Source organism: Bufo gargarizans, chromosome 9, assembly GCF_014858855.1.
Source record: "Bufo gargarizans isolate SCDJY-AF-19 chromosome 9, ASM1485885v1, whole genome shotgun sequence".
In the NCBI taxonomy this organism is placed as follows: Eukaryota; Metazoa; Chordata; class Amphibia; order Anura; family Bufonidae; genus Bufo; species Bufo gargarizans.
In genome coordinates, this window is record NC_058088.1 from 137,194,706 (window position 1) to 137,210,087 (window position 15,382).

Consider the following 15,382-nt stretch of genomic DNA (forward strand, 5'->3'; position numbering starts at 1 on the left):
AAGTGTACGCGCACGGTGATAAAGGGGGGAAGTTGATGTCTTCTCTGCTAAAGAAAGCTAAAAACATAACGTTTATTACAGCCATAAAAAAACAAAATGGTATCCTGACACAGGAAACACCAGAAATAGCCAGGGCCTTCAAAGAATTTTATTCAGCCCTATATAATCTCCACGGGGGGGGACGCACCTGCCGGGGATCTACATAAAGAACAGAATATTAAGGAATTTCTAAGCTCCCTACACCTGCCGAACATAACTAAGGAAGATTCTACATACCTTATTAGCCCAATAACGACGGAAGAAGTGACAAACATCCTTAAAAGTTTCCCACCGGGCAAAAGCCCAGGGCCGGATGGTTTGCCCTTACTATATTATAAAAAATTTCAGGACATCCTAGTTCCTAGATTTACGGTGGTTTGTAATGCCCTATTACAAGGTGATTCCCTACCCAGACAGACACTAGAATCCCATGTTACCCTAATCCCTAAAGAAGGGAAGGACCCCCAGAACTGTGGCAGCTATCGTCCAATTTCCCTCCTGAACCTGGACTTAAAACTCTGGGCCAAAATCTTGGCATGCAGAATGAGTAAGCTTTTACCAAGTCTGATAGGACCAGAACAGTCAGGATTCGTCCAGGGGCGGGAGGGGAAGGATAATACCCACAGGATCTTTCATGCCATACACATGGCTCATAAAAAAGGATTCCCCCTAGCCTTACTAAGCATCGACGCCGAAAAGGCGTTTGACAGGGTCAATTGGATGTTCATGAAAATGACTCTGCGGAGGTTTGCCTTCCCGGAGGTGTTCATACAGGCGATTCTAACTCTCTACAGAAACCCCTATGCCAGACTAAAAGTAAACGGCACATTGTCGCCGGCTTTTGATATCACTAATGGGACTAGGCAGGGCTGTCCCCTGTCTCCCTCATTGTTCATATTAGTGGTAGAGACACTATTGCAGTTAGTCAGACAATCAACTGATATTAAATACGGTCAAAGAGAACTAAAGTGCACTGCTTTCGCAGATGACTTATTGTTCTTAGTAAAAGATCCTGAAAAAGGACTAAGCCCCTTGATAGAAAAAATAGACACCTATAGCTCGCTATCAGATTTTAAAGTTAACCATTCCAAATCTGAGCTCCTAAATATATCCCTCCCAAGATCTAAAGTAACGACTCTGAGAGATCAGCTCCCATTCCAGTGGACTAAGGGACCGATTAAATACTTAGGGATTCATATTCCTAAAGACACCAAAGACTTATATTTGCACAATTTTGCCCCCCTCCTAAAAGAAATACGGGATTTACTTCACACTTACAACCTGCCTTACCTCTCTTGGATGGGTCGGAACAACATCTTAAAAGCCTATGTAATGCCCAAAATCTTATACGTTATGCAGTTAGTCCCAATATGGCTTCCCAGATCCTTTCTCTTAAGTATAAGAAGTATGTTCTCTAAATTTTTATGGAATGGCAGGAAACCTCGTGTCTCTCACAAAATCCTGGCTAGAAGGAAGGAACAAGGAGGTTTGGGTTTGCCGGACGTTGCCAGCTATTATAAAGCAATTCAGCTTAGTAGGTGGCTTGAGCTGGTAGATCCTAAAAGACAACCAGATGTACAGGCTATATGCAGACATAGTGCAAACTTGAAAATAAAGAATTAAAAAATAAAAAATAAATACCCGCCAATATAAACCCTGATGTAGGGTATTGCACAATTATTATTTTTTTAACTCTATATGACAGCGGTATTTGTGGCCTAAATTTCACACTAATTCCAGATGTGCAGTATATCAGAGGGATTTTTCACCCCAGTAACCAAAAAGTCTTATTTTTGGCCTAAATGTGACAGTCACTTATGCATGTCTAATCCCAGATGTGCAGTATATATTAGGTTTTTTTTCACCACGGTAACCAAAAAGCCGTATTTCTGGCCTAAAAAAGACAGTCACTTATGCATGTCTTATCCCAGATGTGCAGTACATCAGAGGCTTTTTTCACCCCAGTAACCAAAAAGCCGTTTTTCAGGCCTAAATGTGACAGTCACTTATGCATGTCTTATCACAGATTTTGCAGTATATTAGAGGGTTTTTTCACACCAGTAAGCAAAAAGATGTATTTCTGGCCAAAATGTGGCACTCACTTATGCACATCTAATCCCAGATATGCAGTACATTAGAGGGTTTTTTCACCCCAGTAAGCAAAAAGACGTATTTCTGGCCTAAATGTGACAGTCACTTATGTACGTCTAATCATAGATGTGCAGTATATATTAGAGGGAATTTTTCACCACAGTAACTAAAAAGATGTATTTCTTGCCTAAATGTGACAGTCACTTATGCATGTCTTATCCCAGATGTGCAGTATAATAGAGTTTTTTTCACCCCAGTAAGCAAAAAGATGTATTTCTGGTTTTGGAGACATGCCGATAGTGCACCAGCACAGGCTATCGTTGCATAAAATGGCTGCCGATTATGTATTGATATTGACAAACTGAAGTAAAAAAAGGTCGTTTTCAGCAGTAGTTGGCTCAGGGTAGCCTTAAAAAAATTGTGCACTGCACCCACAAAACACATTTGCTATAGATCGCTGAGTAAAAAAAGCAGTTCTTGATAAGATTTCTCCCTGATTTCTCCAGCTTAAATAGAGGCTGGGTCACATGCTGCAGTTGGCCAATCACAGGCATGCCAATAGTAGGCATGGCTGTGATGGCCTTTGGGGCAAGTAGTATGCCTTTCAAAAAGCGCCAAAAAAGCGCCAAACACCAAACCCAAACTTTTATGTAAATGTTCGGGTGCCGAAAAAACTAAAGTTCGGGTTCGCTCAACTCTACACACAAAGTAACCTTTTTTTTTTTTGCGGACCCATTGAAATGAATGTGTGCATAACCTCTAAGTGTCAGGGTTTGGTCACTATTAAGGTTAGGGTCAGTTTTTGGGCTCATGCACACAAACATATTTTCTTTCCGTGTCCGTGTTTTTTTTTGCGGACCATATGCCGAACCAATAATTTCAATGGGTCTGCAAAAAAAAATAAAAAATATGGAAGTTATTTTGTGTGCATTCGATTTCCCTATGTCCATTCAGCAAAAAAATAAATAAAAATTGAATATGTCCTATTATTGCAGAAGAGAATAGCAGGCACACCACCTTCAGGAAAGAGTGTAGAATACTATATGGTACTGTATTTGACTATTTATTCAAGTTATACAATTAACAAGTAGTGTAGGATATTACATAAGCAATAAAATCACTCAATAAAAATCACTCAATAAAACCACTAAATAAAGCCACTAAATAAAAAAAATAAAAAAGTCACTATGTGACAAATCAAGGAATGTTCAGAGGTATGGCACTTTAATATTGTACGGACTCCAATGTGTAAAGTCTCCTGAAGCATGCCACAATTATGGCAAAAAAGTGAACAGTTGTAACATTAAGATACAGATACACTCCACTCTTCTCATAGACCGCCCAATGACGACTAGATGAATAATTGCCAAGTTTATCAGATTGTCTCAGTGAGACTCTTACCGCTCCGTAGTATTAGTGTCCGTTGGTATATCGGCATGATCGCTGGGTCGTGTGTCTGCACGTAAGAGGTAAGACGTAATCACCGAGACGCTGATTGGATGTGTTTGGAGCGCTCGGCTCCGTTGTTTGGAGGGCGTGTCCAAGTCAGGTGATCCTGATGGACAGATCAGGTGATAAGGTCAGCTGGTGCAAAAGTAAGATCATGTGGTAAGCAGGTCCTTATATCACAGCAACAGTTAGTATCGCAAATGGCCAGGTCATATTTCACAATAGGCATCTATATTGGCAAATAGCTGTTTCAAGAGATGTCCTTTCTATCCACAGAATTCTTCTGTACTTTAGGTCCGGACCAGTACTGGATGTGGAAAATGCATAGTCCGCTAGACGCGTTTCAAGGCTACTTGCCTCTTCCTCAGTAGCTACCGGACTGCACTCTTCCGAACATTTTATAGGGTTCATGATTAAAATAATTAGTAAAACCAGGAGTCTAATTTAGGACTCAAATAAAAATTGGAGTGGATTCCATGCAGGGCCGTCTTTAATATTGATTGGACCCTGGGCAAAAATGTACTTGGTCCCCCTGGATCCCGCCTTCCTACACCTTAGCAGGCAATCACTCCCTCTACCACAACACACACACACAAAAAAATCCACACATCTGGTAGAGTACAGTCAATGACTGTAAATACTTCCAGTTCTGAAGACTCCAGCACTCAGGCTGGAAGTGGGCACCACTCTGCAGGAAGGAGACCAGGGCTCGGCTCACCCTAGTGTTACAGTGCACCCCATGTCCTGTCCTCGTTACCACGTGTACCCCTGGAGTGTGTATGGACTTGGCAGGCAGATAAACACCCTCCTACTACTCAGTAAATTGAGACCAGGTAATGATCTGTAGCTTTAATGAGCCGAAGTAAGTTGGTGTGAAACTGTGAACCAGTAACATAAAGAATGCAATAAGTACATGAACTGCAAATATACATATCATAGAATAGCATACAACATCTCTGATACATATCATAGAACAGCATACAACATGTCTGCAAGGGTAGCTGACTAGGCCCTTACTTTACATCTGAACTGCTAATTAGCTGCCTACACAGAAATACACATAATGCATGTCTAAAGCTAGTAATAATCACATAGGCATGAAAGAACAGCAAGAAATAATGCCTTACCGGCTATGCAGCCTATAGTAGAAGTTTAGATAATCTTGTACAGCAGAGCATGTGAAGGAACATGGCAACTTCTAGAAACTACACCCCTTCTTGTAGATAAGTGAGGTCACAAAAGGGAGGAGTAACAAAGGAGGCTGAACATACACAGAGAACAATATGGAAGTGGTCAGAAGATGGCGCTAATAGACAATGTTTTAATACAGGACAAACCCTATATGAATTAATTAGCACACATTTATGAGAAGCTGTATGGAGACATGACACCCCAGCACCCCACAGTATGCAGTATAGCACCCTATAGTATACAGAACCACACAGTATGCAGTATAGCACCCCACACTATACAGTACCCCACAGTATATAGTAGAGCAGTATAGCAGCCCACAGTATACAGCACCCCACAGTATACAACACCTCACTGTATACAGCACCCCAAACTATACACAATACAGCCCCCCACACTATACAGTACAGCAGTATAGCACTCCACACTATACCGCACCCATAGTATACAGACCCCCACAGTATACAGTACAGCAGTATAGCACTCTACAATATACAGCCCCCACACTATACAGGCCACCCTCCACACTATACAGGCCCCCCCACACCATACAGGCCCCCCACACAGTATACAGGCCCCCCACACAGTATACAGCCCCCACACACAGTATAAGGCCCCCCAACAGTATACAGTCCCCCCCACAGTATACAGGCCCCCACACAGTATACAGCCCCCCACACAGTATACAGCCCCCCCCACACAGTATACAGCCCCCCCCCCACACAGTATACAGCCCACCCACAGTATACAGGCCACCCACACAGTATAAGGCCCCCACAGTATACAGCCCACCCACAGTATACAGGCCCCCCCACAGTATACAGCCCCCCCTCACACAGTATACAGCCCACCACACAGTATACAGTCCCACACAATATACAGCCCCCCACGATATACAGGCCCCCACACAATATACAGCACCCCACTATACAGTAGTTTACAGTATATTAACATAACAGCCCCTGTCACCTTTTTCTGATGTAATCGTAACACAAAAAAGCTCCACAGTTAACTTCCGCAACACTCCTGCTAGGACCTGTGATGACCTCATAGCCATGTGACAAGTAATTGCTAGGTTACTGGTCACATGGTGATGATGTCATCTAATGTCCTACATCACAACGTTAAAGTACACAGACAGCTTGACACCCGGGGCAGTAGCTAGCAGGGCTCAAGAGGCAACTGCCCAAGAGGCAACTGCCCCCCAGGAGCAACTGGGCCTGGGGCTGCTGCCCCTTTTGCCCCTTGGTAAAGACGGCCCTGAAAACATGGAGACTATCTTATAAATAAAAAATCCAATCAAATAACATGTGAATAATTTTAAATATCGTCACATACAAAAACCGCACCACAGGAAGCTATAATATATATATGTGCGTTTCTTGTGCGTTTTTCTCTCATATGTTCTATTTCATAGCAGATCCAAGCCGCAACCCTCAACAGATATTTCATCAACAGACATTTTTAAGCAAATATATTTTTCAGCAGAAAGTAGATATAGTGATGCCTGGGAGCAAGGGGAGATCAGGGTGCTGGAATGGAACAGCCTGACCCTGATGTCCCTTCGGTCCCAGGCAACCTATGGAAAACCAAATACTTCTAGTTCTGCATTAAGACCTTTCGGAACTAATGAACCAAATTCAAAAATCCTTCTCGACTCTACGCGGGTCATATGCATAATATGGTTCCCTCCTCCAGTTAGGTTGAGAGAAACACCCCTTCTTGTAGATAAGTGAGGTCACAAAAGGGAGGAGTAACAAAGGAGGCTGAACATACACAGAGAACAATATGGAAGTGGTCAGAAGATGGCGCTAATAGACAATGTTTTAATACAGGACAAACCCTATATGAATTAATTAGCACACATTTATGAGAAGCTGTATGGAGACATGACACCCCAGCACCCCACAGTATGCAGTATAGCACCCTATAGTATACAGAACCACACAGTAAATCTAGTCTTTACTGCAAATTTTAATCAAACGCAAGTCGAATTTTTGGACTTATGCATCTCTGTAGAAGGACACAAATTAGTCTGCAGTACATATTACAAACCAGTGACCCATAATAGTTACATCTTACATACGAGTTGTCACCTTCCTCGATGGTTGGCGAATATAACAACGAATCAATTTAGGCACCTTAAACGTAATTGTACTTCTGAGAAAAACTTTGAAGAAGAGGCTGAACAGATGAGGAAAAACTTTGATGCTAAACAATATCCATCAGCTCTTTTGCAAAACTCTTTAAATAAAGTAAAAGCGATGGATAGAACCTCTTTCTTCAAAGAGAAATTAAGTATAGAGCAGAGGATAGATGTAGAAGAAGAAAAAATAAGACTCCTTCTTCCCTTCAATTCTCAATATAGGAAGATTGAGAAATTTATTAAAACGCATTGGCATCTTCTTCGTGAAGATAAAGTCATTGGACACCTTCTACCAACCATCCCTGAGATTATGTATACAAAAGTCCCCTCCTTGGCATAAAAAATTGCTCCAACCATTAAGAATAAAAACAACACTAAAATTGGCACTATAACCAAATGGGTAGGTCTACATGGGTTCTTCCGATGTGGGAGTTGCTCTAACTGCAAAATAACAAATAATTGCAAAAAAACAGAACTAGTCGTATCAACAAGTAACAATTACAGATGGGTAATTAAATAATTTTTAACATGCAACACCACTGAAGTCATTTATTTGCTTTAATGCATGTGTGACAAACAGTACATAGGGAGGACAAAAAGGACATTAAAAAAGAGAATCTCGGAACACATTGCCAATATATGTAAGGGTTATGAAAAACATACGGTCTTTAAGACACACCATAATCAGGATCCGAGTACATTACGATATGTGGCCTTAGAGAGAATACAACCTAACTGGAGGAGGGAACCATATTATGCATATGACCCGCGTAGAGTCAACAAGGATTTTTGAATTTGGTTTGTTAGTTCCGAAAGGTCTTAATGCAGAACTAGAAGTATTTGGTTTTCTATAGGTTGCCTGGGACTGACGGGACATCAGGGTCAGGCTGTTCCATTCCTGCACCCTGATCTCCCCTTGCTCCCAGGCATCACTATATCTACTTTCTGCTGAAAAATATATTTGCTAAAAAATGTCTGTTGATGAAATATCTGTTGAGGGCTGCGGCTTGGATCCGCTATGAAATAGAACATATGAGAGAAAAACGCACAAGAAACACACATATATATCATAGCTTCCTGTGGTGCGGTTTTTGTATGTGACGATATTTAACATTATTCACATGTTATTTGATTGGATTTTTTATTTATAAGATAGTCCCCATGTTTGGAATCCACTCCAATTTTTATTTGAGTCCTAAATTAGACTCCAGGTTTTACTAATTATCTTAATCATGAACCCTATAAAATGTTCGGAAGAGCGCAGTCCGGTAGCTACTGAGGAAGAGGCAAGTGGTCTTGAAACGCATCTAGCGGACTACGCATTTTCCACATCCAGTACTGGTCCGGACCTAAAGTACAGAAGAATTCTGTGGATAGAAAGGACATCTCTTGAAACGGCTATTTGCCAATATAGACGCCTATTGCGATATAGGATCTGGGCATTTGCGATACTAACTGTTGCTGTTGTATAAGGACCTGCATACTGGAAGGGTTAAACAGAATTAGCTGTGTGATCTGTATGAAGGACAAGAGGTTGGGTGACATCATATTGAAGGGTGACTATGTATACAATTACCTTCTGTCTTTATAAGGAAAGTTTCTAGTCAGCATTATTATAATGAGAGATGCCTCTCTCTCTCTCTCAATAAGGAACTGGTACTATTGTAATAAGAGCTCAAGCTATTCTTGTATGTATGTTTGAAAGTATATAAGGCCCTGTACGACAAAAATAAATAGAACTGTTTCTGACATAATTCTGCATCTGTCATTGACACGTTCTCCAGACGTCTGTCTTCGGGGACACAGAAAGGAATCACGGTGCATAGAGAGAAGGATGATATTCTTTCAGTTGGGAGCTCGTCCGTGTAATAGAAATACAGGAATTCGGTAAGTAACGGAACATTCCTGTCTAAAGACTGGGGACATTCCGATGCTTTCCGTAAAATTTTCTGTTACTTCTATTTTGAATCCGCTTTAGACACTCTGAAAGATAGAATATTGTCAGCTACCTTTAGGGAAGGTAGAATATTGTCAGCTACCTTTAGGGAAGGTAGAATATTGTCAGCTACCTTTAGGGAAGGTAGAATATTGTCAGCTACCTTTAGGGAAGGTAGAATATTAGAATCTGTCTTTAGGGAAGATAGAATGAAAAAAAGATGGTGTCTGTCTTTAGGGAAGATAGACTGTAAATAGACTCCTGGCCAGGTCACACAGATACTTTAGGGAAGTATTTTATAGTTAGTTATATCTTTTCGGGAAGGATATACCAGAGGTAGTCTTTTGGGAAGACTTCATATAGTGTCTGCACCTTGATTTCTTTTGTCACCCCTTGTCTGTTGCTTCTTTTCTGTCGCTTTCTTATGCTTTCTGTTATGTTCTGATGTTATAAAGCATTAAGTAGTTTTTTATGCTGACGGTAAGCAGCAATTGAAACTGTGACCACTGTACTAACTTTATTGTGTGTGTCCTGGATGACCTTTTAACCCAGCAACTGGTGAACGCAAGTAACTATTTTAAGGGATTATACTACCTGATAATTGTGAAGGACGTTGTGCATAGATTCTGTACGGACAGTCCTGGGGTCAATTTTGCTCTGCCTCCATCTCAATTAAGTTATATGACATGGGTGCACAGCAAGGAAAGGTCTCTCCACCCCCTCCGAATGTAGGTGACACTTGTAAGGATTATGTAGCCCGGGTCTGTGGGACTGATTATTGTTTTTTCGTTGCTCCCTAGGTTGATACTCTGGCAGTATGGACAGAGTGAATGTGTAGTATAAATTTGTTCCCTCAGGAAGAGGCTAATGACGTCTTCCATATGGATATGGTGATCAGGATTATGTTTGAGTGACACTGAAGCTTACCCATATTATGGTCCAGACCTCCAGTGGGACCTGCAGTGTATGAAGTCCAGTAGGAAAAATTGCCTTACTTAAGCACCGTAATGGTATGATAGACCAAATAACGGTTCACAAGCAGTAGGCAGGGAACCAGGAGGGATATATATATAAAATAAACATGAGTTAGATAAAGAATTGACAAGGAGTTCACTCTAGAAGCCCTTCCTCCCAATTTAGGAAATATCCCACAGATATATCCGTCCCTTCTAACAGGTGACTTAGATTAAAAAGTACTTTGAGGCCCAGACATTGTTAAATTGGCTCAAAAGGGAAGAAGATAGGAGGAGAAGAGCTGACACTCTAGAGTCCTTTTACAGTACACACTTCTTCTTCAAAGCATCTGTTGGGAGATAGTTTAGACGCTGCCCGCAGCTCCCTGCCCCCCTTCTCCTCATGTCCATTACATACACAAGGCTTCGGGTGACAGCAGTGAAAAGAGGGGGGAGGGCTCCGGAGCTAAAAATGCAGTTTCTGACGGTTTGGGATAGACCAGTTGTTGTCCTGGAAATACGAGAACATGTAGAATGCAATTCACACATTTCTAACACTAGAGATGTCATTTCTCCCATGCGCCTTAGAAAAAAAAAAATATGTTTTCCCAAACCTGAACATATACCTCCTCATGATGAGGACAGTGACCTTGAGGAACAGTTCACTTTTATGACTATAGGGGTCATCTTGTTAAAGGGACCTATTGAAGTAGTTGATATTAATAAGGTTGTTATTATACCTATAGCCCCTGAGGTTCCTGACGTACCATCTCTGCTATCAGCTATTCCTGCCATACAGAGGTTTTCTCTGTCCCAGTTGACAAGGAGACACGGACACTTTTTGCTTCTACATTTAAATTTGCCAGTATACTTGGTGTAGAATGCCTCAGGGTTATGTAGGCTCCCCAATAGTCTACTCCATTGTCCTCCAAATTACACTGCGCCCTTGGACTGCCCCTCATGGTTCTGTCCTTCTACACTATGTGGACGATCTCCTCATATGTAGTTCTACTCGGGAGGCCTGCCAGGCAGACTGTGTTAGTTTACTACTGTGGTTATGTGACACATTACAATGGTGTATGGAAAGAGTTGCGTATTTGGACTTTGTTCTCAGTCAAGGTGAAAGGAGAATAAGCCATGCCAGAATTACCGCCATACTGGGTCTGCCCCGCCCACGAACCTGGAAAGACATGTTGACCTTTCTTGGTATGATTGGTTACTGCCGCCAATGGATTGCTGATTGTTCCTAATAATATTCTGAGACAAGCCACTAATACTGAGATGCCTGACTCCATTAAATGGTCTGATGACATGTTACAAGCTTTTAGTCATTTGAAATGTGCAATGGTTTCTAGTCCTAGTTTGGGCCTACCCGACTATGGCGTGATGTTTCACTTATTTGTCAGGGACAATTGTAAAACCATGGCAGGAGTCCTGGCGCAGGATCACGGAGGTAAATTCCACCCTGTTGCTTTTTTCTCAAAAGTGGTTCCCGTACAGCTTCAGGGCATGCCTGCGTGTCTCAGGAGTTTGGCAGTCTGTGCGATGGTCGCTGAGATGGTCACGCCTATCACCCTAGGTCATCCCACTGCTCTACATATCTCACACAATGTACAGGCCCTGTTGAAGAACATACATACAGAACATGTCAGCACAAAGACTGAGCGGATATGAAGTTTTGTTGCTATCTAATCCTCAACTTCATATCCAGTACTCAGCACCCACGTTCGGTCCAATGGCTATCCTGAATGCCCTGCTTGGCTACAAGGGAGAGCAGGATGATTTGCCTCCTCCCCATGCATGTACTGAACTCATACATGAACATACCTCACCTAGGCCTGACTTACAGTCCACACCCATTGAAGGGGCTCCTGATGTATTTGTGGATGGATCCTGTTCCCGCCCTAATGACAACACTTATCATGCCGGATACGCTGTGGTTCAGCTCCCTGATGTTATACTGGAATCGAATCCTATACCTTTTCAATCGGCCCAAGCTGCTGAACTGATTGCCCTCACTAGGGCTTGTTGTCTCTTTGAGGGGAATGATGTTAATGTATACACCGATTCCAAGTATGCCTTTGGGGTTGTCCATGATCATGGGGTGATCTGGCAGAGGAGAGGCTTCATAGCTGCAGATAGGAAACGAATCTCACATTCCACCCTGGTCCATGATCTCCTGGCCACCATCCAATTACCTAGCAAAGTGGCTATTATCCATTGTAAGGCACATATTGGACTACAAACACACGTAGCTAAAGGGAATGCCCTAGCTGATCAGGCAGCAAAGGAGGCTGATATTAGGACGGCAGCAACAGTTCAAAGGCCTTCCCTTGTTCCAGACATTACCCTTACGGACAATCTATTGCTCATCCTCCAGGATTTGGCTATCAGTAGCGACAAACTGGCATGACAGTCGGTAGGTGCAGTACAAGACCCTAATACGGGTCTTCTCTGCAAAGAGGGGAATCCATGTATCCCAGTTGAAAGCGCCCCAATTTTCATTGCACAGTATCATGGTCTTGGCCATAGGGGAGCACAGGCAACCACTGACCTCATTCAGAGGGATTTTTTTTATACCAGGTCTTAGATCAAAGGTACAAGCTTATGTTTCACGATGTATTATATGTCTCAGAAACAACCCAAATAATTCAAAGAAGGCCCAGCACCAGCATCTGAATTTCCCAACTTCACCATTTACTCACTTACAAATTGACTTCACTCAAATCCCAAAGACAGTAAGAAAGCAGGAGTATGCCCTTGTAATTGTGGATCTGTTCTCTAGATGGCCGGAGGTATTTCCTACCACCAATAAAACTACACAAATTGTGGTAAAAAATTTTGTTACATGAGATCATACCTAGATGGGGGTGTCCTGTTCAAATTGACTCAGATAATGGCCCAGCTTTTGCATCCAGGGTATGTAAGGAGCTTTCCAAAGCCCTTAGGATTGACTGGAAGTTCCACCTCCCTTATCACCCGCAAAGTTCAGGGGTAGTAGAAAGAATGAATAGAACGATTAAAGAGAAAAAAAGGAAAATTACTGGGGGTACATTCACTAATTGGAAAAAATTCTTGCCCATAGCCCTAGCAGAAATTAGGATGCAGCCTAACAAGGATACTGGGTACTCACCATTTGGGGTCCTAATGGGAAGACCCTTCCCCACCCCTTGGGGTCAAAGGCCCCTGTGATAGAAAAAGGGGATCTAGAAGTAGTACAAGCAGAGTATGTGAGGAAACTTATAGAAACTTTAGATCAAATTGAACAAGATATTGCTCGTGCCTCTCCTTTCTCTCCACAGGAACCTACGCATCCTTTCCAACCAGGAGATGTGGTGATAGTCCAGAGACTGGCAAAAGGACGAAAACAGACTGAGTTCCTGTTTAGACCACCCACCTGAGTGGTAGCAGTCACCAGAGCAGCGATTCTCACAGAAGAGGCTCCAATCTGGATTCACGCTAGCAGAGTGAAAAGGGTTCCTGAGGCTTCTTCTCCGGTGACGGACAAAGACAAAGAGGGTGAAGCAGGTGTGAAATCCCTGAACAAAGAGGGGAGCTCAGAAGAAGTTTCCCTGAAAAGTGCCTTGCCACAGGCTGAAGATGATGACCCCACAATATTCTGGGAGACAATATTCTAGGAGAGAATTGTTGTCTGCTGATAATTATTAGTCTGGCTTATTACTACATGTATTTATCACCCAGAGGAGATGAGTTTCTTCTGCGGTGCACCAAATAATCAGCCAGTATATAAAAGAGCTCAGGAGCAAGATCCCTTTGCTCCCGTCCCCTTTTATTCTGAACAGAATAGTATAGTCAGGATGGCAAATGCCCTAAATGTTAGTTCATTGTGCCTTAAAGACTTACAGAGCCCACGGGACCTTATACAAACATGTGTTATTGCTGTGCCTACCCCCGATGACTCCCTCCTTGAAGTCTGGTCGAAGGCTAACAATACACAATCCTTTATTCCCTTGTATGACTTCTGTGGGGAATGTCAGAAAATAGGAAATAGCAGGGATAATATTAGAATAACAACTATTAACGGTGACTGCAGCAGAAACTTGTTTTACTTTCCCAGGATATAACTTTATATTGTGATAATAGAGACATAAAAAGTGAATTACCTAGGAATAGTGTATATGATTATATTGATGACACCTGTAAAAAGAATAGTAGACTTGCTAGCTCCCTGAATAATTCCACGAGTTGTAATAAGACCATTGTGACTCCTAGTTTTATCTATAATATCATGCTCCCTAACAGATGGTTTTTTCTTGTGGTAACAGCACCTACAATTACATTCCTGCTAATGTTATTGGAGGTCCCTGTGCGTTCTCCAGGCTGACTTTGGCTTTTCCCAGTCAACCCCCTATCAGGAGAGCTTACAGATCGGTTACCAGACTATCAGAATACTGTGACTCTACCCCTTCTAAGCCATACAGAATATATAAGTTTGGGCGCCTCTATATTAGGAGTGCCTAGACTGGATATATATAATACTCGTACTATAAATTCTATCGCCTTATCAGACATGCTTTTAGATATACAAGGTATAAGAGGAGCAGTGCTAGAAACTAGATTTGCTGTAGATTATCTGTTACTGAAGCATAATATAGGATGTCAAGATTTTAAAGGAATGTGTTGTTTTAATTTATCTGATCATTCCAGATCAATCCAGTCCCATAGTCAAGGGTTACATGAAATTGCTAATGATATCAGGAAAGATGTTGAGTCATCCTCTTGGTGGGACTGGTTATTGAGCTGGCTGCTGGATTTGAGCTGGTTTAGAACATTATTAATCAGTATTATAATTATTATTGCTTCCTTGATTGTTATATGATGTTGCATCCAATGTATCCCTTCCCTCATACAGATGTTTTGTGCAATGTGTCCAAAACCCACAGACCCTGGTCAAGCATATGCTACTTACCTCTCTATGAGAGAGAAAAGATAAGTCATATTTATGACTAAAGAGGGGATTGAAGGGTTAAACAGAATTAGCTGTGTGATCTGTATGAAGGACAAGAGGTTGGGTGACATCATATTGAAGGGTGACTATGTATACAATTACCTTCTGTCTTTATAAGGAAAGTTTCTAGTCAGCATTATTATAATGAGATGCCTCTCTCTCTCTCTCTCTCTCTCAATAAGGAACTGGTACTATTGTAATAAGAGCTCAAGCTATTCTTGTATGTATGTTTGAAAGTATATAAGGCCCTGTACGACAACAATAAATAGAACTGTTTCTGACATAATTCTGCATCTGTCATTGACACGTTCTCCAGACGTCTGTCTTCGGGGACACAGAAAGGAATCACGGTGCATAGAGAGAAGGATGATATTCTTTCACATACCACATGATCTTACTTTTGCACCAGTTGACCTGATCAACTGATCTAGAGAAAAACTGATTTTATCTGGTCATGAATTCTTTAGTAGCAACAAGTATCTATAAGTGAACACTACTTCTGTTTTCAGCATGGGCCTTACCAGGACTCCAGGTTGGGGGGACAGCATTATTAATCTGTGGCTGTGAGCATCCCTATTGCCTGACTGTATATACAAACCGTGAGTCTG

The 15,382-nt window shown here is 41.9% G+C and overlaps 1 protein-coding gene across 4 annotated transcripts in view; it reads right to left on the bottom strand.

Moving 5' to 3' along the window:
- LOC122946230 overlaps window positions 1–15,382 on the bottom strand; it is a 191,602-nt gene that overhangs the window by 68,362 nt on the left and 107,858 nt on the right. Inside the window, exon 1 of one of the 4 annotated variants that reach the window (XM_044305684.1) lies at window positions 4,707–4,929. The exons of the other annotated variants lie outside the window; for them this stretch is intronic. The gene's annotated coding sequence lies outside the window, so the exon portion shown is untranslated. Of the gene's footprint in view, window positions 1–4,706; window positions 4,930–15,382 lie in introns of those variants that run through there. 4 annotated transcript variants of the gene reach the window in all.